The sequence below is a fragment of the Eulemur rufifrons genome, chromosome 16 (genome assembly GCF_041146395.1).
Source record: "Eulemur rufifrons isolate Redbay chromosome 16, OSU_ERuf_1, whole genome shotgun sequence".
NCBI lineage: Eukaryota > Metazoa > Chordata > Mammalia > Primates > Lemuridae > Eulemur > Eulemur rufifrons.
The window spans coordinates 13,770,690-13,792,072 of record NC_090998.1 but is presented as its reverse complement, the minus strand read 5'-3'; the positions used below and the strand labels follow the sequence as shown (position 1 = coordinate 13,792,072).

The window sequence follows — 21,383 nt, the reverse complement described above, 5'->3', positions numbered from 1 at the left end:
GATTGCGTTGCCTTCAGGTTTGTTGACTCTAAGTTTCGGGCTTTTTGCACTGGCGCCAGTTGTAGTTAACATCATCCAGGGGAAGAGAAGGGTCTCCGACGGGGGAGGGGGGCTGTTGTTGCATACCTTCTAGTTTTTGGTTATAAGCGATACTGGGAACACACGCCCTGCACAAGCCGTTCATGCGCTGATCATGTCTTGCTCTTCTTATCTACTTAGTTGGTTGGAGGGCTCCTGGATTCTCCAGCCCTTTATCAGAAAGCAACTTGCAGTTACCTCCCAGGGGCTTTGTTTTCCTTTACTTTAGTGAAGCCTGCCATGGCTCCACTTACGCTAAGCACCAAGCCAGCAAGCCATATATACAGAAGCAGAACTAGGCTTCTCACATCCAGGAAGCCTAGCCTATCATGGAGTTACCTTTGTTCTTATCTCTGTTTTTCATTCTGATTAACTATATTTATTAAACAACTAAAAGCAAGCATAGTCACAGAAGCGAATAGCATCAGTTAGAATCAAAGAGAGCACACATTTTTCTACTATCAATTCCTGTTCTTCAACTTGCCCCTGAGAAACCCTCTATAAAAACCAAGGCTTTCCCCTCCCTCAGGGTGGACGCTTTTCACCTTCACCCATCTGCATCCAGATGCAGATGATATGCTCAGAAAAAACAGCATTTTGCTGCACATGAGGCTTCATGTGTCTCTCTTGGCTGGGGACCTAACAGGTATGATCTATGCTGGGGCAAAATTCCTCTCCATATGTACACCTATGAACCTAGAAAACAAGTAGTTGCTTTCAAAATACAATGGTGGGATGGATATAATATAGGTATTTCTATTACAAAAGAGAAAAATTGGAAGAAATTAAGGGGTCATAAGCACGAAGCAAGTTTGAAATATGGCAGGGCCAGTTTCATTAGATTTCAATGCCTGAGAATAATCTGTGGCTCGTAGCTCTGCACTCTGTGCTGTGGCTCTGCCACCCTTGTGCCCTTGGCAGTGGCTCCATTGCCCTCCTCTGGGCCAACAGCAGTTTTGCCCTCTGAGTTCTTCTTTTTTCTTGAATAGCACACATTTGTAGCTGAATGGCTCTATAAACCCATTTCCTGCCTGTAGAATTTTAGGAGTCTGACAGCCTTCTTTTGTCCAGTCTTGGTTCCTTTCAGTCCAAGCTCATCAAGTTTTTGCCGGTATAATATTCTCAGATATCTTGTGAGCCTCTAGTGCATATCAAGGGAGTTTACACCATCAGACAAGAGGGTTCTCTATAGACCTTCCTGGATACCCTAACCTCTATTCTTGGATTCTGCTAAGATGGTTGATTGGATCCAGGAATCACACACCTGATTTCTTTAGCAAAAGGTTGTCCAGATACATTTAGAATAGGCTTTATTGATAGTGGATTTCCTAATTTTAGCATCTTTTGCAATATAGACAGGCTAAGAACCTCCAAAGTCATCAAGTTCTGGTTCATCTTTGCTTAACTTTTGGCTTCCTCAATTTATCTCTTTTCCTTTGCATTTTGGTATAAGTAACAAGAAGAAACCAGGCAGCACCCTCAACAGTTTGCTTGGAAATGTCTTCAGCTAAATTTTCAAGTTCATCTCTTACAAGTTCTGCTTTTCCAAAGTAGAACACAGTGTAGCCCATTGCTGCCTCTTTTAAGAAGGCTTACCTTTCCTCCTGTTTCCAATAACATGTTCCTGGTTTTCTTCTGAAACCTCACCAGAAGCACCGTTAGCATCCATCTTTCCACTAGCTATCTCTGCTAGACAGTCTAGGATTTTCTATCAAGCACCTCAAAATTTCTTCAGCCTTTACCCATATATCAATTCCAAAGCCTCTGCCACAGTGTTAGGTATTTATTACAGCAGCATTCCTCCTCCCAATCAATTGTAAAATCTGTATTTGTCAGGATTCTACCAGTAAGAGAGAGAGAGAAATCACAATCAGTAAGAGATAGAGAAATTCTCTACTGTTAAATAATAAGTGACAGAAAACGGGAGTCCCACACAACTGATGTTTATTAAAACCAAGATTTTAAGGATTCGCCCTGGAAAAGTACAGCCTACAGAGTATCTGTTGTGCACTTGGCTCTCACAGGAGGGTTAGAGAATTTTGCATTTAAAGCAAAAAGAATACACAGAAAAATGGGGAGGGGGTATTCTTGTGACGTTCTATTGGGTGCTCAGTAAATCTACATAGGATAAGATGAACATTCAAAAAAGGGGGTAATGGAAATAGTCAAGTCCTGATCTTCCCAGGGTGGGTATTTCTTGCTTGGTTTGCATATGTGAAGATAAATTTGTAATTGACATTTAAGAGTTTATTTTAGGCTATGGTCCTAAGATTATAATTTACATGCCCTCATTTTATAGGGCCTGTATATTTTGAAAGGTTTTCTAGGGCTGAAGGAAATAAGAAATATTTTACTCAACATACATTTCCTTGACATATTTTGAGATGGCTGTGGGCAAACAGGAAAAATACCGTAAGGCTGTCCAGGTGGGGAGTCTGGGGGAGAGATTTGCATCTGCAGAGAATCTCTCAGGTTGTTAAATGCAACCAAGTCCCTGCCTATTTGATCTGGGACAGGTTTGCTGGGAATCTGACACCCTTAAACGTCTGAATAAGAACATTTCCCTGAGGGCTGTTATCATGAGGCTGCATAACAGGACCACCTTGCCCCAAAGGTTTTCTTTCTCCCTCTCTTACCCTGTCCACCAAAACAACTCTGTTTAATCATTTTCTAAGCTGCTTCATTTCTTAAAACAGGACTCCTGTGCCTCACTGGGGAGAGAATGGCAGTGCTTGTGTGACTCAGTTCTCCCTTTTGGCATAATGAATTTTGGGAGTTCCTGAGATTTGTATTTTTCCTTTACACGCTATCTACCTATTGATTTATTTCAAGAAATCAGCCTGTGTGGGGGCTGGCAAGTCCCACATCTAGAGGGCATGTCAGCAGGTTGCCAACTCTCTTGCAGGAGAGGAAGCACATATGTCCACAGGCATAGTTTTTCTTCTTCAGGGAAATCTTGGTTTTGCTCTTTTTTAGTTGTTGGTAACTGAGGACTGAACTCTGATCTTTTTCTTTGCCCAAAAAATTCCTTTCTAAAGGGACTTGGTGAATCATGCCTACAAATGATAAAATCTCAGTAAACAGGTTTTTATGATGTGGTTTATTCCCAACCTGATTCTGGTATAGCATTACATAAAAGATAGAAGATCCTTATCTTAACCCAAGCATTCCTTTCTGCCGATTCCTGGTCTTTGGGACAAAGCCTAACTCTTTCAGCCAATTGTCAACTAAAGAATCCCTAAATCCACCTATGACTTGTAAACCCTCACTTCCAGATGTCCTGCCTTAATCCCTAAACCCACCTATGACCTGTAAGCCCCCGCTTTGAGATGTTCTACCTTTTTGGGCCAAACTAATATATGCCTTTCATGTATTGATTTATGACTTAGCCTGAAATCCCTGTCTCCCTAACATGTATAAAACCAATCTGTAACCCAACCACAGTGAGTCCACTTGCTAGAGGATTCTTGGGCGTGGCTCTGGGCCATGGTCCTTATTATTTGGCTCAGAATAAACCTCCTTAAATTATTTACAGAGTTTGTCTTCTTTTCCATTGACATAGCAGTTCTATTAAGATATAATTCATATGCCATGAAATTTTCCCACTTAAAGAATACAATGTAATGGTTTTGGATATAATCACAAATATGTGCTACTATCACCATAGTCAATTTTAGAATATTTTTATCACCACAAGAAGAAACTCTATATCCTTTAGTTATTCACTCCCCATCTCCCCATTCCCTGTGTCCCTTAACCCAGCCCTACAGAACCACTAATTTACTTTATGTCTCTACAAATTTTCCTACTTTGGGTACCATGTCTCAATGCATGGTACCATGAAATACCTGGTCTCTTAATTCAGAATCTTTAGAGTCATCCTAGAGTCTACCCTCTCACTTAACTTCTCATTCAATTAATACTAAATCCTATGGATTCTTTCCTCACAATTCCTTTTGGACTATCTCCTTTTCCATTCCTTTCATTACATCTTTAAGTCAGTCTCCAAATAATCTTTTCTACCTATGGTCATGTTTATCCTCCAGTGAATCCTCCACACTATTAGCAGAGTGATTTTTCTAAATCCTAATCTGATGACCCAATTGCTCTGGTTAAAATCCATCGTTAGCTACCCATTGCCTAGAGAAGAAGCTCCAAACCTCAGAGTAGTGACAAATGAAGCCTTCGTAGCCTGAATACCTGCAGCTCTATCTATCATTCAGCGTCACGTCCCCATCTTCACCACCTGTCCTCCAAACAAGCCTCAGTGTTTCAGCCACACCCAGTTACCTGCATTTCCCTAAATATTTAACATTGTTCCATATTTCTGTATTTTTGCTCTGGCTCTTCCATCTTTTTGAATGTCCTCCCCCTCCACTGGCCTTAACCTCCATCCACACGGGGGAAACCTAATTATCTTTCAATGGTAAATACCTAAAGGGAATGGAGGGAAGGAGGAGCCTTCCAAGGAGGTTGAGGAAGAATTATACATTTAAGAAGATTTAAGAAAGAGTACCAAGTCCTAAATAGTTTTAGGAAATGACATGATTACTAAAAAACGGATTGAAATTAAAAACATCAAAACAAAATATTCCCTTGGACTGATAACAAGAATCTATTTAGAACTCAGGAAAATCAGCAAGAAAAAATCAAGCAACCCTATCAAAAAGTGGGCAAATGACATGAATAGAAATTTTTCAAAAGAAGATATAAAAATGGCTAACAAACATATGAAAAAGTGTTCAACATCTCTAATCATCAGGGAAATGCAAATCAAAACCACAATGAGATATCACTTAACCCCAGTGAGAATGGCCTTTATCAAAAAAACCCAAAACAACACGTTGGCGTGGGTGTGGAGAGACAGGAACACTCATACACTGCTGGTGGGACTGCAAACTAGTGCAACCCCTGTGGAAAGCATTATGGAGGTATCTTAAACAGATTCAAGTAGACCTGCCATTTGACCCAGCAATCCCATTACTGGGCATATACTCAAAGGAAAAAAGGTCATTCTGTAACAAAGACACATGTACCCGAATGTTTATAGCAGCACAATTCACAATAGCAAAGATGTGGAAACAACCCAAATGCCCATCAATACATGATTGGATTAGTAAGCTGTGGTATATGTATACCATGGAATATTACTCAGCTATAAGGAATGATGAAGATACGACATCCCTATGGTTCTCCTGGAGAGAGTTGGAACCCATTAGATTAAGTGAAGTATCCCAAGAATGGAAAAACAAGCAACACATGTACTCACCAGAAAATTGGTTTCCCTGATCATCACCTAAATACAAATCTGGGAACGACACCAATTGGACATCAGACTGAGGTGGGGGGTGGGGGAGGGGATGGGGGTATGCCTACACAATGAGTGCATTGCACACCGTTTGGGGAGTGGTTACACTTGAAGATGCTGACTCGGGAAAGGGGGGGGGAATATGAAACTGTTGTTTTTAACTTGCATTGTTCACTTAATAATTTATCATGAATATTTCCCATATTATTTCATATCATTGTACAAGAAATAATGTATACATTATGAAGACATACTGTATCTAACAAGATATACTGTTAGACTCTTTGATTCTGTAAAATTAAATTGTTATTAATGATAAAAAAAACTAATAAAAAAAAAAAAACAAAACAAACAAACAAAAAAAAACCAAAAAATGCTAAAAGGAGTTCTACAAGTTGAAACAAAAGTACACACTTCTGGTTATATATCCAAAGGAAAGGAAATCAGTATGTCAAGAGATATCTGCACTCCCATGTTCATTGTATCATTACTCACTATAGCCAAGATATGGAAAGAACCTAAGTGTCTGTCAATGGAATAATGTATAAAAAAAAAAAAAATATTCCCTTGGGACACATAAATGTTTTCAAACTTTTATTTGCTTTTAGACTTGACCTTTATTTATTTATTTATTTTTTTGAGACAGAGTCTCACTCTGTTGCCCAGGCTAGAGTGAGTGCCGTGGCGTCAGCCTACCTCACAGCAACCTCAAACTCCTGGGCTCAAGCGATCCTCCTGCCTCAGCCTCCCTAGTAGCTGGGACTACAGGCATGTGCCACCATGCCCGGCTAATTTTTTCTATATATATTTTAGTTGGCCAGATAATTTCTTTCTATTTTTAGTAGAGACGGGGTCTCGCTCTTGCTCAGGCTGGTCCCGAACTCCTGACCTTGAGCGATCCACCCGCCTCGGCCTCCCAGCGTGCTAGGATTATAGGCGTGAGCCACCACGCCCGGCCTAGACTTGACCTTTATATTAGGATATTCTCCTCCACAAAGATATATAGATATTTCATAATGCCCTGCTATAATTTTTTAAAGTTTAATAACTTGGGTTTGTAGGTATGATAGAAGCAATGTATATACATCATGTAAATTCAAAGGAAGTTTTCTTCCAGGTTGGTCCGAGTACAGTGGTGTTTACAACTAATTGATCACAACCAGTTACAGATTCCTTTGTTCCTTCTCCACTCCCACTGCTTCACTTGACCAGACTTAAAAAAAAAAAAAAAAAGTTTTTTTCTCAAAAAGTGATAAAGACTTTAATTCTATAGCCAAAGTTATTATCTTCTTGTCTATGGCAGCCATTTGTGTAATTTGTCACAAGGCATGCATTGAGTGTCCATTGTTATGACTGCATAATATGGTTGTCCTGGAGTTTAATAAATTCACTTCTGAACTTCTGTATAGGTTATTTCTATCGTAATCCCAAACTAGGTTATTAACTTTAAGATGCACTGGGGAAAGAAATTAACATACGAAAAGGCTTTATGAAGATTCTGCATGTATTTATGTGTGTATATGTGCATGTCCAATATGTATCTGTGCATGTAATTATCTGTTCATACACAATACATTTTTCCTTGTACAGTGTAAGTCCATTTTCTTTTGTCCTGAGTGGAATGAAGTTAAGCTTGTCATCATCTTTCTTAGACTAACCATTTATACCCTTGAATACTGTTACTAAGCCATCTCTTAGCCTATTCACAGTGAAAGAATTATATAGTTCTTTTCATTTGTCTTCATTTTATTTCCCAAATGTAAAATCATTCTATTCCAGGGAATGCTGTCAAATTCATAGCAGACTTCGTGGATATCAAAATGGGGTTCCCCATTTCAGGAAATAGCACAGAAAGTTAGAATAGAGTAGGAGGATTATTTTTCCCCAGGGTTTTCTAGGAGATGCTTGTATTTAGCTAAATATTAAAATGATTGCAGCAATAATAACACCATTTTTCATGTCAGGTGTCTTTTGAAGAATTTTAAAACACAAATTTTTTTGAACAGTACAATGGGATCTGGTTGCTTTGCAGTTCAGAAAACTGCAAACCTAAAAATTCTTCAAATCTTGCCATTTTTTTCTGAAGTGGAAAGTGGCCTCTAGTTTCAACAGTATATGGGATGTGGCGTTCACTGATAAGCAAGCCAGAGTGAAGGACCTATTATCCTATAAGATTACATTCCAGTTGCTGCTAAAGCACATTTTTTATTATACAAATGTACTGTGTGGCTTTATATCCTTGACTAGTTTTAATATTAGGAATGCTTTACCCAAAAGATTTTAGTTTCAGAAGTACTTTCTCAAAGAAAAGGAGAGTATATTCTAAATGACAAGAAGGTCCCTTTAAATCTGTGTCAAAATGAACAGACTGCAACTTCAGTTCTGCTCAATTACTGCATACCAGAAAGTGGAAAAAAAAAATCAGATATACTGGTGTGACTTGTCAAGAATTAGTCCACAGTTTATACATTTGACTTTTTCTCTGTGGATATGCAACAAGGGCAAAGTAGCCTAAAAGAGAAAGACTGTCCTATCACATTGGTCATATACCCTGGGTCCTAGATCCCAACTGGGGAGGTGGAGAAGGCATCATCTTCTTTCACTCACACCCATCAGAAGCCTGAGATGTCCTTGGATGTGGACCAAGGAGCAGAGGAGGAGGAAGGGAGAAAGGGGCAATTGTGTGTTTGTACACTTCTGGATCAACACAGCTGCTGGTCATATGGTACCTGTCCACAGTAAGTGACTTATTTTTCCCCATACCTGTAGTATGGGGACTTTGCTGAAGAGAAGGGCTGTGTATAGAAGAGGTAATGTAAGGACACTGTTTAATAAACAGCTGTAAGTACACCAATGCATTCACTTTTCTTCCAAAAAGAATACGTGAGGAAGTTGACATGAACATTAGGCAAGGGAAACTGGTGGTCCAAATCTACTTTCCACGACCAACAAATGCCCTATTCTCAAATTCCTTCTGATTAAAGTAATCTTTACCTTTCTATCACATTTGAATATTCTGCAAGCTTTTATTTTTGGTTCAAAAAGATCTTTACAACTATTTAGTAGCATAAAGCTATTGAGACTTCCTTTTTGCTCATATAAAATGAGATTAAAATGAAAATGACTTCTCTCTTGCCTCCACTTTTGTACTGCCCACTCTTAGGTAATAGCTTGGTGCTATTGCTGATGAGTTTCTTCTCAGTGAGCGTTAGTTCACTGGCTCAGGAATGACTGACACATGCTGAAGCGTGGTAACAGCCCAGCTAATTTCCCAATTTCTTAAACTATAACAGATTTTCAACCATGCTACTAAGCAAGAATGTTGCTCCTCCAGTTAAAAGGAAAAAATTCCAATTGGTATTTTTCTAAAATGTTGTAGATCAGAATTTTATTTATATTCGATCATAATGGATGTGGGTTTTTTTTGATAAACATAATATTTAAAGCCATCAATGATGTCAAGGAATGTGCCTGATTTACCCTATTCTATGTCTCCTTTTTCATTCCCTAAACTAATGTGACCTGACTGATGTGAGTAAGACATGGAAAAATAAATCAGAGGGGGAAAAAATTCAGCCTGCCTTACAGCATTCAGGATAAAACATCATTAAAAATCTTTGTTTCTTCTGCTAAAAGAGGATATCAGATATATGAAAAGACTATTTTAGAAGAGATAACATTGAGTTTTGTGTGTTTTTAACCTGGGAGTTCTTTTAAAAACTCTTATTAATCCCACTTCTCTAAGAAATAGGGAGGAAGCAACCTAGAGATAGGTTTTCTAGGTAGGATGAATGCCTTGGAGGGTTAGGCTGAAGCATACAGAATCAGAGAACCTTTTCTTTGGCTAAAAGCAATTCATCTTTTCATCTGGAACTCACTGACGCTCTGAGCATAGCCAGTCCAGTGTACTTAGGTCCCAATTAGAAATGCCAATAGAATTAATGGACTAGCAAGGCACTTCCCCTATTGGGCAGAAATTTGAAGCTCCTGGCTTGAAGTTGGAACTGATAACCTGGCAATAGTTTTTGTACTTTTCTCAGTAGAGCAAGGAGTACAGCAAGGGTCTAGTGCTTCTAGTGAGCTAAGTAAAATAATGAACATGGGACTGTGGAATTCTTTTCTTCTTGGTGTTTCTCTTGGGAACTGTATGATTTTCTTACACGCAGGACTTTTTTGAAGGTGGAAGGAGAAAAGAAAAGTGCATGAGAGGACCTGGAAGGGTGAATGAATGTGAAGTTAACTCATGAAGGGAGGAAGACTCCCAGGCTGGGGTGAAGAAAGCCCCTCTCTTTTATCTTGTTTCCTTCCCTGGAGTCTTTAATGACTTTGGGGCTCAAAAGATAGCATAAGAGAATGGAGGAAAAAATTCGCCAGCATTGTACTCATGTGGCTCTGTCCAGTGCCTCTTTCAAAAATATACTACAAGTAAGAAAAATGACTTTTACCAAACCGTTAACTAAGTGCCAGAACCAGATTTTCTACCAACTCTTTTAGAATAATTGCATACCTTGTTCTATTACTAAAAGTGATTTTTTTTGTTTGTTATGCATATATGGCCTTAATAATTGAACATGAGTAACAATCGTAATGTGTGGCCTTTTTGAACACCATGCTGCAACCTTATAATTTAGTTTACAAGCCCAGAGCTTTCCTTTTTGCTAACTGCTTCATTTTTGTCATGTATGTTTTTCATTCATTTTAAAAAATATATCAAACCAAGATTTATTGTTAAATGTAGAAATGAAAAAAGAAACACTATAATGAGATTTATAATATATATTGTGTGAATGAAAATTTTTGATGGTACTTGACTATATTTAAGTTACAATCGGCTTTCAAACTGTGGGATGGCGCTAATGCTTGTGGGTTTCATTTCTCTCTGTGAAGTTTTATTCAGGAATTATCAATGCTAAAATTATTGATTATGTATAGAGCATGTGATGATTATAGAAGACTTTATAACACTCCTTATTAGTTATTGATCACATCACATCTGTGTAGTGAGCAGGAATGAGTAGGAATATAACATCCTCAGACTTGAAATAATAATTTTAAAAAGTGACAGAGAGTAATGTTCAGGAACAAGAAATATTTCCAGCACTCTAAGTGCACATTTACGTCTTTTTAATGAAAATATGACCTTCAGCCTCAAAGATAGTTCCAGCTCTGGATACAATTTTTAATTATATCCTTGTAAAAATTGAGCCCCAAATCACCCTTTGGAGAGTAAAATAAGAGTTGAAGTTTAGAGAAAATATTTTAGAAAAAATTTTCTGCAAATTCTTAAAATTCTCTGGAAACAGGACCCATGAAGGAGGAGGGAGGGAGGCCTCATAAACAGGGAAACGTAAACAGGGAAACAATCCTTGGGTACAGTCGGGACGGCAGAATCCAGAGGGAGAGGGAACAGGGAGAGCGTCCCTCTCCTGGCCAGCGTCTCTCCCTGCAATGCATCTCTTGCAGCTCGTCTGCCACCCGACTTGCTAAAGTGAGCCAAGGGAAGAAAGGCAAAGTGGCAAGAATAAAGAAGACCCTACAAAATATAGAATAAACCTCCATTATATGTCTTTCTATGGCACATATTCAAGGACTAGTCATCTTAAAGATGCCTTTGAATAACCCAAAATTTGTAGCACAAGAAGTTTTATCATATTCTGTTCCCTGAATGGGATGGTTCTTTGCAAATGTTTTATTTAGAAAAAAAAGAAAAAAAAGACTGAAGTGGAAAATCATCCAATTGGGAAAGGAAGAGATTAAGTCCTGGAAGTGATCTTTGAATATAATTTGATGAGAGTGAAAGTAGTTTTGCTGTCCAGTGATTAGTAATATTTTAAAAGAAAATTTTTACATATGTAACTAGCAATACATTTTGAAGGACTGATTATTCAAGTCCAAAGAAGTCAACGAAATACTCAAATTCACCAATTGTATTAGATTCTTTCCCATTCTTTCTGAGCTTAAACTGTGATCTAAGGAGGCATTGATTTTTTTTTTTGTCACCACAGTTAGTGTTATTGTTGTATTGTGTGATTCTGATATAACCCATGTCACCATGAGATAGATTTAATGCATTTATTAGCATCTATAACATATTAAATGGCCACAGCATTAAAGCCATTAAATCCCAATATGTTGACAAACACCAATCCATTATCGAGTTAATAAGAATCATTACAATTTATATAGCATTTTGCAAGCTGCCCTCTAAAAAACTATAGAAATTGGATTAGAGAATATAACTATCTACAGTCATGTATTGCTTAATAGCAGGAATACAGTATGAGAAATGTGTCATTAGGTGATTTTGTCATTGTGTGAACATCATGGAGTGTACTTAACAAAATAGGTGTACAGCCTACTACACAGCTAGGCTATATGGTGTGGCCTATTGCTCCTAGGCTACAAACCTGTACAGCATGTTACTGTACTGAGTACTGTAAGCAGTTGTAACACAATGGTAGGTATTTGTGTATCTAAACATATCCAACTGTAGAAAAGGTACAATAGAAATATGGCATTATAATCTTATGGGACCCCCGTTGTATATGTGGTCTGTCATATATGCAATCTGTCATTGACCAAAACATCATTATGGGGCACATGTCTGTATTCCTAAGGTGCAAGCACAGAGAAACTTGAGATACAGTCATAAACTGCATTCCTATTTCCACTTAGCCATATAAGATCTGTGTCATAAACCGTAAGAAAATCCACATGAGGATGTGAGAGATACCATATAATTCACTAATGTAGAATCAACAATCCAAGTCTTTATCTGCCTCTTGGTGGCATTTTGCAAATAACAAACATCCTACATAAATTGGTGCCATGCTAAGCACTTTAAAATTAATCCTGTAAGTGATGAGAGAGAGTTAAAAGATTTTAAAGTGAGAGGTTTCATTTAGAAGGGGTTGCTGCAAAATTAAATAAATGAATAAATAAAGTGGGAGGTGCCATGATCAATGCATATTTTTAAAAGAAATTTCTGCTGTATTTTGCTATCTGCGAGGGAGTTGAGTCTAGAAGTTGGAAGAACAATTAAGAGACTATTGCTATTGTTAATCTCTAAAACATACACGGAGCTCCTACAACAAAAAGGATTTTTGGAAGTCATTATTGTACAGTTGGTGTTTGAAACCATGGGAGCAAATGAGACCAATTTGGAAATGAGACCAATTTGTAAATGAAATGAATTCCACAAAGTGTTAGTATTGTTTCAGTGAACTTCTCAGTGCAATATTTTTTTCCATATGAGGATGAAGCTTCAGAAAGCACAGAGAATTTCTCAAGACATGAGACTGTTGTTCCTTTAACTTTGAAGTGGTGGATGACCATCGCTGTCTGAGAAAAGAGAGATAACATTGCCACAAGTGCATGGCCCTTTCCTCAGCAGTGCGCAGTCACTGTGAATTTTTATTTATCTCTATTTCCAGTGGCATCTTGGCCAGAATGCTTCTGGCATGGCTTCTGAAAAGTGTTTCCCACTAACGTATTCTTGAAATAATAATGTGGCTTTAGGCTGCCATGTACCACGAGTTATATGCTCTACTCCATGGAAAGCTACCTCAGAAATGCCTTTCTACACCATATTCACCAGCTTTATAAAAGCATAAACCCTGGTAGTGTATCAGGTTCAACCTTCCTTGACATATATTTAAATATATACATATGTATCTATAAAGATTGAAGTAAATGACATATAGAGCTGTTTTAAAATTAAAGTACAGGCTAAAGTGTTCTTTAAATAAAAAGGTAATTAAAATATGTGCAGAAGAAAAGATTTTTGAATCTTTATTAATAGTTTTAAATTTAAATTCTTTTCAAATGAAATTGGATGGTCAATCATCTTTAGGGGTGAGAGGGTAAGATGAGACATAAAAGTGAATGTTCTGCTTAACCAAATTCTGAGAGACCCAGTGTCAAAGGTAAATGTACACTCTTTAAAAACCCTAGAAAATCTATAACATGATGGCATATTTCTTTGGAAGGTCTTAATTAAGCCAATCTATTGTTCCTTCTGCAATTATGTTAGTTAATTGTTCTCCCCTCCTTGTTTCTCCATTAGCTGTTGACATTATTAGACACTTGTTAAGTTTTTAGTTCTAACATTTATCATGCCATCAATTATGACTTCAAAGTACAGGAAAACCTCATTAATTTTAACCTCCATAAATTGAAATTTGCGATAATTTAGGCAAGATGTGTTTCAGTTACCTACATATTTCATCATACTGACTAGTTTTACTAGATCAGGCAAACTCTTTCTGATCCCTGGCAAGATTTCTCGGAGAGTACAGAGAGAGCCTGAAGCCCCCCTCTCAGGTCTCCCTTACCTCCTGCCTTTCCATGTGAACTGTCACTGTCAGAAATTCACCTTTGTAATGTAAGGATTTGCTATCAATCAACACAAAAACATCCCTAGGGAAGCTCTCTCAACCAGAGGTTACAGTCTTATCAAGAAGTTGTGTTTTGTTTGATCCATACAATATTTAATTGTATGTGCATGCTCTTTCTCTCTCTCTCTCTCTCTCTCTCCCCCAATCTCTTCTTTCTCTCTCTCTCTCCCCCAAGCTCTTCTTTCTCTCTCTCTCTCCCCCAATCTCTTCTCTCTCTCTCTCTCTCTCTCTTTCACACACACACACACACACACACCCCTGGCCAGAATTTGAAAGGCTTTAGACTTAGGATATACTTTTCAGTGAACCATGGTCTGCACCATTCTTATACCCGGATACTTCATACATTTGAGTTCGTTGCTTCTTTGTTAAGATAGTCTTACAAAACCATTTCAAAACATTCCACATTTTTTCCCTCAGTGATTTGTGGAGTAGTATTTCCTATTAGAAGTGCTCAGTGTCACATATTTTCTGCTGCTTTGCTTATGTCTACTAACATTTCATGGACACAGCCTGGTTTCTTAATTAAACTGTAACTCCCTGAGGGCAGGGAGAGGTTGTAAATAATTTTATATCTTCTACAGTGACTGGTAGAATGCTTTTGGTCTAGGTACTCCATGTCTGCTAAATGACTGTCTAATATGTAACTGAGGGTAAATAAAGATCCTACCATCAGATAAAATGTTACTATTCATATTGTGCTGTGAAGTTCGCAAAGGGTATGGATCATGTCATTTGATATTTTAGTCCTCCCCTCCGGACCCCCAACTGGAAGGGCAGTGGGAGCAGGGAACAGAGCACTAACCCCCCTGGGTTCTGAGCAGAGAGGTAGAAATCAGAATAGATAAATATACATATGCTTATTCAAGTATATTTCACCATTAGTGAAAAGTACATTTCAAGTACATTTCACAATTAGTGTTTTCACCTTGATCTTGAGTTTTAAGACCCAAATGTCTGATTACTGGTGTGGTATGAGAGGCGGCATAACTGAGGATGTAGATACTACTGCTGCCCAACAATACGGGGCTCTACTCTGTCTTGAAAGGATTGCACTTCCCTGCCTCCACGAAGCTGGGGTTGGCTATGGGACTAGTTCTCATGGATGGGTTGTGGGCAGGAGTGAGATGTATCACTTTCAGGCCCCCAAATTTAATTACCAGTTCAAGATATGTCATCCTCTCCTTCCTTACTGCTGCTGTCTTGGTACCACATGTTGCCGTGAAAGTGACATAAGATATAACAGAATCTGTTTTGTCAGCACATGGAGAACTATGTCTCGAAGGGTTGCTTGAATCTGCAGTGGATTTTGAGAGAGCAAGTTGTAATCTTTTGTTCTGTTAAGCCACGGTGGTTTGGGGGCTCTTTACTGCAGCATAACCTTGACTCTCCTGACTAACCCAGCTATTGGTACTAGCGCCTGTCCATGCTGGAGGAGCCTTTGCTGATGGATTCCACAGTACGGTTGTTAAGAGTGTGGTCCTAGAGCCAGATTGCCTGTGTCCATATCCAAACGGCATTGCCGCTTGGGCAAGTTCCTTAACTACTCTGTTCTTCAGTTTCCTTATCAATACAACGGGATAATAATGGCACTTAGCTCACAGTGTCATTGTGTGGAAGGGTAAATTAATTCATGGAAAGCACAAAGAACAGTGCCTTAGAATAGTGCTCAGTGAAAGACAGCTATTATTAACATTATTATTACTAGTCAGAAAGCTTCCCATGATGATAATTAAACTTACTGTATTAACATTCCTGTCAACAAACCTGCTCTTTCCGTGTCCTCTGTCTTAGTGACATTGAAATACTTTGGTTTGTCATGATTAAAAAAATGAGGAATCTTTTTATCATGCTCCATCACCACACATATTTAGCTAGTTGATGTATTCTGACAGTTTTACTCTGACAATATAAATAAATAAACACAACTATTTGTAATTTCTCTAAAATATATTCTCTTTTCTCACTGCCACTGCCATAATTAATTACCACTTTCCTAGAGCACTAGCCTCCTAATTTGTCAGCCTGCATCCAATATTTGGAAGGCACCAATAATGATAGTAGAAAGAGCACATATTTTTGTCGTGCAGACTGACCTTGAACTCTGGCTGTGTCTCTTGCCAGCTGTGGGATTTAAGGAAAGTAACTTAATCTCCGCATGTTCTTTTCTTCAGCTGTACAAGCGGATACCAATATTTACTTTATAGGATTGTTGATAGGCTATATAAGGTAATGAAGGTAAGGCACACAGCACATATTAGGGACTCAATCATTCTTAATTTGATTCTTTTTTTCTCCATTGAATTTGGCCCAAATTCTTGCCAATATTATTTTACAAAAGTTTAAGCCAGATCAAATTCCTCCCCTCCTCCAGAACCATAGCTTATAAAATCAAACACAGATTTCATAGCATAAAATTCAGTAGCCTTCAGAACCTGCCCCGATGCTCTTCCTACATTATCCCATCTCTTGTTGTTACTTGAAAGTGCCTCTAAATTTCTACCCATGCTTCTCCTTCAGCTTGGAATGGTCTAACCCCTACTCCTGCTATCAAAAGTCTTACTCCTAAGTTTAGAAGTAGTATAACATTCTCTGAGATGCAAAATTTCCTTCATCACTCTGTGTATTCATTAGATATTGCCATAAATTACTCCACAATGAACCACCCTAAGACTCAGTGGCTTAAAATACCAATATTTATTCTTGCAGATCTATAGGTTGGCTGGACATTGTCGTAAATAAACCAGGCTTAGTGGTGGTGACTCAGCTTTGCTCTGCCTGGCCTTCCTTCCCCCTAGGACAAGCAGACTAGTCTAGACATGCTCTCTTCATGGCAGAGGCAAAGGTGTGGGAGCTCAAGCAGAAATATGCAGGTTCCTTGAGGCCTGGATGTGGAAGTGGTGCTCCATCAATTCTGCCTCATTCTGTTGGTTAAACCAAATTGTCCAACCCAAAGTCAAGGTGTAGGGAAGTATGCCCCTCCCATAATGGAGTAGCACTGCAGAGTTGTATGGCAAAAGGTGTGATTATATGAAGAGATGAAGAATTGGGGCCAATAAAGCAATCTTTCACACTCTAGTTGGAATGAATGCGTCTTCCTTCTGTCTGGGGTCTTAGAATTTTACTTCTGTCTTCATGACAGGCATTAGATAGCTCTGCATTTTATTGCCTCTTTGTTTACATGTTGGCTTCTTTTCTTTATGCTATGGTCTGAATGTTTGTGTCCCCCCCCCAAACTTCATATGTTGAAATTCTAATCCCCAAGGTGATGGTATCAGGAGGTGGGGCTTTTTGCAGGTGATTAGGTCACGGAGCACAGCCCTCCTGAATGGGATTCATACTGTTATAAAAGAGTCCTGAGAAAGACCCCTCACTCTTTCCATCATGCCAGGACACAGTTAGAAGATATCATCTGTGAACCAGAAAGCCGGCCCTCACCAGACACTGAATCTGCTGGTGCCTTGAACTTGGACTTCCCAGCCTCCAAATAAATTTCTGTTGTTTATAAGCTACCTAGCCTATGGCATTGTTTTATAGCAGTCTGAATGGACTAAGACAGCGATATGTTTTACTTATTTTTATTTTTCTAACAATACTTAGTACTCTGCCTCATACACATTTAGTACTCGGTTAACATTTCTTGAATTAGTAATTTTGAATTCAGAGTAAACCAGCTAACTAACTTAGAGATATGTTTCAGCATTTTGTAAAAAGAAATTTGGAAAATATTTTTGTTCAAAGAAGAAATTCATAAATTTCTCCTAAATAGAGGTTAAAGGACTTTTCTCTACAGAGTTACTAATTTATATATGAATCAGTGCTCACAGCAACCCACCAATGGGTGGAAGAAAAAGTTTGCAAAGCAGAAAATTTGAAAGGGTTCATGAAACATATTAGTAAAAATGAATGAAGTGGAAGGGGTATTTGTATTAGTAAGATGTAAGAGAATATTCATTTTGAAGTTTTTAAAAAGGGCATAATAATTTTTACAAGTTAAGAAAAAGTGCCTGTCAGTCAATGGTGGCTCATGCCTGTAATTCCACTATTTTGGGAGGCGAAGACAGGAGGATTGCTTGAGTCCAGGAGTTCAAGACCAGCCTGAGCAAGAGCCAGACCCTGTCTCTATAAAAAATAGAAAAATTAGCCAGGTATGGTGGCGCATGCCTGTAGTCCCAACTACTTGGGAGGCTGAGGCAGAAGGATCACTTGAGCCCAGGAGTTGGAGGTTGCAGTGAGCTACAATCATGCCATTGTACTCTAGCCTAGGAGACAGAGTGAGACCCTGTCTCAAAAAACAAAACAAAAACAAAAAAAAGAATAAGTGCCTTGTATGATTATGTCTTGCCAAAAGTCATCAAAAAAAGCATTTATTAGCATTCATTGATAATCAATTATTGCACTAGAGGTTGTAAAATGGTGATATCTTAATTCTGTCATTCCTTCAGCATTTATTAACTGGAGCATTTCTAAAGAAGGAATTTTCTTCCCTTCACCCACCATCCTTTGAGTATCCCTATGGACTAATGGATTGCTTTTTTATTCAATATGTCACATCAATAATGGTAATTATTCTTTTAAGCTAAAATAGTACCAAATTTGGCTAGTGGGAGACATTTTATGCTGGATCCCATGTTCTTTTGATATGTCCCCACTAGTCTTAGAGCACTTCCTTGCATTTGGGCCAAATAAGGTGTTTGAGGCCCAACTTTCACCTCCCTGACTCAGCGCTGGAGTCTGCCACTTTCCCAAGAATCCCGTTTTTATTTATTTATTTTTTTAGTGGAAATAGTATTTAGAAACCAGGATATGGTTGCTAGGCATGTTCATTGTTACTGGAATGTCATTGATTTTAGGCCTTTTTAATGGACAGAACTTAAATATACACAAAATTTCCTAGCTCTGATTATAACTGTACTAATGCTACTATACTTATACCACTATCAACAACAGAAATACTATCTGAAGTTTAAGATTTCTTTTTAATACTCTTTGTCCTTAAGTCATTAGGAAACAGGGATGTGGGAGGATGGTCTTATATTATCATCCACAGATTACTTATTAATTGCAAATCGAAAAAATGACCTTTATATTGAGAGATCTGGTGGCTATCTCCAAATCAATGATCAATTTTGGTGCCATCAATAATGGGACAAATTGGCACTTCACGACTCCTGATATGATGAGCCAGAGAAGTTTGCAGTATCACCTTGCCAAAAATGTTTACCTTTAATCTAGTCATGAGGGAAAAAACCTCAGACAAATCCAGAATATTAAATATTCTATAAGATAACCAGCCGAAACTATTCATAAATGCCATGAAAGACAAAATGAGATGAAGAAACTATTTTAGATTAAAGGAGACTAAAGAGATGAATAACTAAATACGATACATGATAAAGGACATTAATGCCATTTATGGGACAGCTGTAAACTCTGGATATTAATTTAAGAATAATTACAATGTAAGTATATTCGAGGATATGGGGATAGGAAGTGTACATGTGTGTGGTACATGAGAGTTGTTTTTTTGTTTTTTGGTGAAAGAGAGGCAAACCCTTATCTTCCACAGTGGGATGTCCAATGGTAATGAATGAATTGAAAAATGAAAAAATCGCAATGAGTAAGTGCCATTTTGAGTTGTGAGAGTAAATGCTAAAAATTTCGATTCAAAGGGCTGAAAGGGGCCTTTAGGGAGTGAGAAATGGCGGTAGAGAGGGGGTCAGGGAGCTGCTGTTGAACTCCTTGATTATTTTAAACCTTTTGCTTCCATAATTTTGAGAAAGCTAAAATCTAAATTTAAAAATAAAATAAACCTCAATTTGAAAACAAAATTTAAAACGAATGCACTTTATGAAGAACTACAGAAGAGAGGTAAGTTGGGACGAGACAGTGAAGGAACCAGCGTGTCAAAGGACAGTTTGAACTAAATTCCATCACTGTTGGGAAGTTCAAGTAGGGTCATTATACTGCAGCTATTATAGAGGCATAGAAAATCCTTCCTTAAATATTTATATATCTCATTCTTCAGGTTCTCTTACAAGTCATTCATTCATTTATTCACTCGGACGCTGCACTGGGTGTAGGAATGTAACAGTGAACCTGTGGAGCTTACATTACGACCCCTCCGGTACGAGGCCTGGGTTAATAGTGTGGGTTAGGGACAGGGGAGGAACAACCCCCACCACCTCAGAATTCTCCTCAGGCACTAGGGGTGTGTGTGCGTGTGTGGGTGCATGCACGTGTGCCCTAATGAAATCTAGCGTAATTCACACAATTTCACGTTTATTTTGTGGCATCCCAGTTACCACACAGGAATGTCACACACCCCTGTGACTCCATGTCCTCTCAACTGCCTGTCAAGGTCTCTCCGTTCTTTTCCCTCAACTCAGGTAGGAGACCCCTGAGATGTTTTGTCCTTATTTCTTTTAACTGGAATCCACAGAGTTCTCTCTTTGCTGCCAGTGGGGAAGAGTGCAGGGTGATGGGCGTGGAGGGGCCATATATCTTTTCCAGAAGTGGTCACTATCAGCAAAAGCTATTCTAGAACATAAAAGGGCTCTCTGAAGGGTAGTGAGAAGGGGGTGGTATCTCCCTGGAGGGTGATGACAGGGTCTGTTCCAGGAGGAAAGGTGCACATGGAAGGAGACAGGTATTAAACGGAAAAAGAATATCGGGGCACTGATACATGGCTCATGAAGAACAGCCTTAAAAAATTCAGAGAAGGGACTGAAGCGGCGAGGGAGAAGAGCATTAGTGAAAGGAAAGGTATAAAATTGATCTTCATTTTGTTTTATCATTTACATCATTATCCGACTGCCTCTGGTAATAAGATGTTTCAAAATGCCTTCACATAGAGATAGAGTCTCTCATCTATACTGTAGTAAAAGAAATTAGGGTACATTTCTCAAAAAACTTGAATAATCTGAAAGTAAAACACCAGAAGAATGTGTCTTCCCTATATAATAATGTTGAGACTAGAGACAGCTTTTTTTCCAAAGTGTTTTGATGAGCAAAAAAATAAATAAATAAGTAAAAGGATAACCTATCCAGATAGATAAATTTAAGATTCTAAAGGATTTCTTTAAAAAAAAACCCAGCTGGGTCAGATACAGCATTGTCGTATCTTCACTATGTTGGAGGGGAAAAATGCAATTAATAAGACAGTGCCAGCGCTAACTGTGCTTAATAGGGGGTTATTTCCATTGAGGGTGTGTTCCTGCAGGAGTTGAGCAATGCTGGAAATAACACCATGCAAACGCTCCCCTTTCTCTGGTACAGAGAACACTCACTATCACATTGCATCTGATATTTCTTCCTTTCTAGAGTCAATCATTCTTCTCTCTGAAACAGCATTATCTATTCCTTCTTTCTTGCCTCCCTTCTGGCCCCTTGTATAATTTCAAAAAGAAAAGAGCAGATTTAGAGAGGTATGAAAGAAATAGTTCCCTGAGTATATAAGGTAAATGTCTATAAGTGTATGGTTACAATGTACACAACAGGCTCAATAAAATGCACTGGATAATGAATAATTTTCTCGTTGGAAAACGGACAGGTCTTCAGACAAGGGGATGAAGGTTGTTTAACGCTCCCTTTGAAAAAGG

The 21,383-nt window shown here is 38.3% G+C and overlaps 1 pseudogene; it reads left to right on the top strand.

Moving 5' to 3' along the window:
- LOC138397236 (tigger transposable element-derived protein 1-like) overlaps window positions 1-21,383 on the top strand; it is a 31,458-nt pseudogene that overhangs the window by 3,564 nt on the left and 6,511 nt on the right.